We start from the raw sequence: 4,951 nt of genomic DNA on the forward strand, positions 1-4,951 counted from the left end.
ACCAAAGTCAGATACGGTGCTAATTTCCGTTTTAAAGCCTTTTAATTTTTTTTATAAACAAACAAATGAATGTTGCTTTGTGTTTGAAAATGCTTGAAATTGTAACTTCATTTCACAACAAATATCTGTCTGACTGAACAGTTCTTTTGTGTTAACAAATACGAGCATCTTGTAATTCCAGGATGAAACATGAGAGAACGTGAAGACGTTACGATTGGGCGTTTTGAAAATAAACAACCATTAAATAATGTGATAAAAAAGCGAATAATTTCGAGTATATGTATAAATATTTAACTTATCCCAACAAACATGCGACGTCAGAAAGACGTTAAAATCAAGTCTGTATCACGTCGGTCAGTCCAGACCCATTTTTGCATGTCTGGTGGACGTTCAAAACTGGTTCAAAATCTGACAGTGTGACTAGGACCTTAACCTTTTAACTTAACATGAACGTCTATGACGAATTTTCTATCTGAACGTCTGACTAGGACCTTTATTGGATGTTAGGACGTGCAAAAACTGCAACTGAACGGCAGTAATAGAACTTTCATTCTGGCTTTTCAGTGGACGTCTTTTGAACGTCTGACAAAGTGTCTTGAATATTGTCAGAAATATTGAAATGGACCTTGAAAGTGACATACAAGTGTTTGAATTCCACAAGGTGTATGAACTCTGCAAACAAGATTTTGTTCATCGCGTTGAAGCGCGGCGCACCTCTCGAATTTTGTAACTTCGCGCGTGCCGCGCCTCAGCGCAATGAACAAAGTCATGTTTGCAGGGTTCAATTCAAGCGCTTGTACCAATATTTCCCAGCAGGTTAAACTTAATTAAGTTAAATATTTATACATATACTCACATTTTTTAATGGTTGTTTATTTTCAAAACGCCCAATCTTAACGTCTTCACGTTCTCTCATGTTTCATCCTGGAATTACAAGAGGCTCGTATTTGTTAACGTAATACAAGAGAACTGTTCAGTCAGACAGATATTTGTTGTGAAACGAAGTAGTTACAATTTCAACATTTTCAAGTACTTTAGCCTAAATTGCAGCACTTTTCAAACCTGAAACACACTGAAACACAAAGCAGCATTAAAATTCGTCAGGTAAGTGTTCATTCCCCTGTTTTGAGGGGTGTTTCTTTTATACTACCACATATAGTTTCGGACAACACTGCAAAGCGGAAAGTATAAAGCCTCCACCGCTCGCGGAGGTTCGCGCGAGGTGGCCGGAGTCGAGCGCTATGGTCACTCAACCAGGCTTTAGCGCCCTTCATTGAAATGTTCCAAAAGCACCGCTTGCAAAAGGGCTTGTTCATGTCCTTCGGTTTTCCATCTGTATCTGCTTCGAATCCAACAGCACTGTTTGCTTTAGCTGCCATATTAGCATTACAAACTGTCCTGTGCATTATGGCAGCTTGGGTGGGTCAAACGAAAGCGCATTTTATGTAAAAAGAATCGATACTTAAGGGAAACGAGTATTGTACCGTTTCAGAATGTTCAGTATCGATACGTATCGATGTATCGATTTTTTTGACAACACTACCCCCCAACCAACCACAATCCCCTACACCACACCCCCAACCAACCACCACCCCCTACACTACACCCCTGACCATCCAGCCCTATGGGCCCACCCTAGACTAGGGTGTAGGCGCTGTGTTTCTCATGTTTGCGTGTATCAGGCAGGGAGGGAGTGAAGTGCATTGTTTAAGCCCCGTTACGGAGTGGCAGGACGGACCCCGATGGCGATGCGTCCGACCCGACCCGGCGGGCAGCAGCGGGGGTGAGCAGGATGTGGAGCGCGTGCACTTCCTGGCTTTCTCTGGCCTGGCCCGAGAGGAAGTGGCCATGTCCAAGGTAAACGGCACCCCTGGTGGGCAGGGTGGAGGAGGAGGGGGGCTTGGGCCTGGAGGGGGGTGCCAGTCACGATAGGACTCCACCTGAGGAGAGCGGAGAGAAGAACAAAAGGGGAGTGTGTGTGTGTGTGTGTGTGTGTGTGTGTGTGTGTGTGTGTGTGTGTGTGTGTGTGTGTGTGTGTGTGTGTGTGCATAAGTGAATGTTGATTTAGTACTTCTATAGAAAAGCTCTACACCAAGATTGTGTTCAACTATTATGTCTGCATATAGTGTCTAGGTTGATCATACATAGGTTCCCTGACACAAATGCGTGTGTGTGTGTGTATGTGTATAAATTAGTGAACAGGAGCAATCTGAGATGACGCTGACATTTATGAAGGTACCCCGTGGCCTCGATCCCGCCCCAATCTGCCCCGATCCCGCCCCAATCCCGCCCCAATCCCGCCCTCACACACCCGGAACGCTGCAGGCATGACCTCTGTCACATTCACACGCTCTGCATGCAACCGTAAACTGCAGGATTTTTACTGCAGCAGCGTAATAAGGGTAATGGGGTTTCAGTTAACCCTGTGGGTGCTTGGATATAAAGTGAAAAAGACATTACAGTGTGAATATAAGACCTTATAAACAACCTGCATGACAAACTGTCTTATCCTACTGTAGCATGTTAGGCTAACTCCGGAAATGTATGCAAAACATAACACCTTAACGGTTCACCACTGGTACTTTACATGAGAGGAAGCTGTCAAAGCAATGTGCATCGAACTCGAAGTGTGTATTCCTGGAGCTGGAGTGTGTATTCCAGTCTTTGTGTTTTGGGTCTCAGATGAGCATCAGAGCCCAGAGCTTTGAGAATCTACGCTGCCTTAAAGATCAAAAGAAATCCACTTGTTTCATTTTGTACAAATAAGCTACCTATGAATAAACAAAGTACTGATATAAAAATTGGAATTACAACATAAATTAAAATTAAAAGTTCAGTCAGCCATTCACATTAACACCACCTCACGTCACAGCCTTTGCTTAAGACATAACACCTTATTAGGTCTGCTGTCCTTACATAAACCTTTGATGTCAAGGGCTGCTTTCTTGACAAACCATACGAATATGTCTCAGTGCATTAAAAATGTATGTAATGTTTTATGCATGAGAAGCATTATTAAAAAAATGGTGTCGACTCTGTTTTGATTTCTACAGATCTCACTCTTTAAATTAGCTTATTTAAAGCCTGGTTGAGATTGCTGATCGATTAAGAGCTGCGTTTCTGCATACTGATGTAGACTGAGAGAGACTTCTTCCGTCCCTCTGTTCTGTTGTACGTGCACACACACACACACACACACACACACACACACACACCTCGATGAGTACCCACTGTCGCCAGCTCCTCACTCCCAAGCCTGGCCTCCTTGCAAATCAGAATCACCTGATTCTGACTGTCACCCCCCTCTCCCTCTCAGCCATTTCAGACCCTGGGCCCCCGGACCATGTCTCCGCCCCCCCCCCCCCCCCCCCCAGAGCATGTCTCCGCCCGCCGGGAGCAGGTCTCCGCCCCCCTCTGCCTTCCTGTACCAAGCCTTTGAAGGCCTCGTGGAAGACGGATTACCTGTCGTAGCCTCGGTGCGTGCCCGTTTGATCCCGGCGAGGTGTTCGCTGATGCTGACAAGAGGTCAAAGGTCAGCATCTCTCGCCGCTCATGGGCCTAACGGGGCTCGTTTAGTATGGTCTAACTCCCCTTTTTGACGATTCTGCCGAGGGGGCCGTTTGACCCGCTCTACGTTTTCGGCACGGATCCACGCGGAGGACTCTCGCGTTTCTCGAGATGTGTAATTACCCGCCGCATCGTTCGATGGGGAACTGTGGCCGATCACATGTGCGTTCCCTGCTCCTTTGATCACCGGAGGCGGCCGTCCGGGAAGACGTCTCTGTGAGATGTCTCTGTGAGTGCCGGCAGCGGTGAAATGGAGGTGAGGGTAGCAACGATCGCCAGGAGGGTTGGCGTGGAGACGGTTTCCTGCTCCTCTGGGGAGCCCTCTCTCGGCCCTTTGAAGTTCTCCCACTCAGTCTCCCTCCCTGCACGGTTTTATCCGAACCCTCCTGCATGCCAGACCTGACAGCTGTCTTAATGAAGACATACACTCCTGAGTCAGACAGGGAGAGAGAGCGAGAGAGAGAGAGAGAGAGAGAGAGGGAGGAAGAGGGAGAAGGAGAGAGTGGGAGAAAGAGAAGGTGAGAGAGAGAGAGAGAGAGAGAGAGAGAGAGAGAGAGAGAGAGAGAGAGAGAGAGGGAGAATAGTTTCACATACCAAATAGAAAAAAATCCATTTGCCTGCTGGCCCATGCTTCTCTCCAACGTCTCAATTTCTGAAATTTGAGGCACTTCAACAATCTTGACAGAATCGCACCCTTACCTTTATATTCTTTATCCTTCCTCCATGTTTCTCCCTCTCTCTCTCAATCCCTTTCATTCTTCATTCTTCTCTCTCACTGTCTCTCTCTCTCTTATCCCTCTCATCACACACTCTCTCTCTCTATCCCTTCTTTGTTTCTCTTCCTCTCTCCCCCACTTTTATCTCATCCCTGCTGTTACTGTTCACACTCCACCCTCAGTGCCCCCCCCCAACTCCACCCCCCCCCCCCCCCAATCTCCCAGGTCTTTGATGTAGTGTTATGGGGTTATCAGCAGCCATGCGCTTGCTGTGGAGCATGTTAATACCGAGCCCCCCCCCCTCGCCGGCTTATGTAATCCACGTCTGGCGGAGAACGCAGCGGTACCGGTGCTTGCCTCCGTGGATCTGGAGCAGACGCTCTCCTGCCCGCACCCTCCCCGCCCGCACCCTCCCTGGGAGCCGAGCTCGGTGGAGCAAACGCCACCCTTCCCTCTGCTCCACGCCGCTCCGTGAATCCGCCGCCCCGCGAATCCGCCGCCCCGTGACTGAAACATCTGTTCTGGGATCAGCCCCAATGGAGCAGCTCGGGTCCCAGTTCGTTCACGGAAACGTGGACTCTGCCGTGAAATGTATATTCTGTTTATTACAGCACTCTCTTTACCCTCCCAGTCAGACGAAGGGACGGGCGGCTTTAGAGAGGACGCCC

Source organism: Brachyhypopomus gauderio, unplaced genomic scaffold, assembly GCF_052324685.1.
Source record: "Brachyhypopomus gauderio isolate BG-103 unplaced genomic scaffold, BGAUD_0.2 sc408, whole genome shotgun sequence".
Classification (NCBI taxonomy): Eukaryota; Metazoa; Chordata; class Actinopteri; order Gymnotiformes; family Hypopomidae; genus Brachyhypopomus; species Brachyhypopomus gauderio.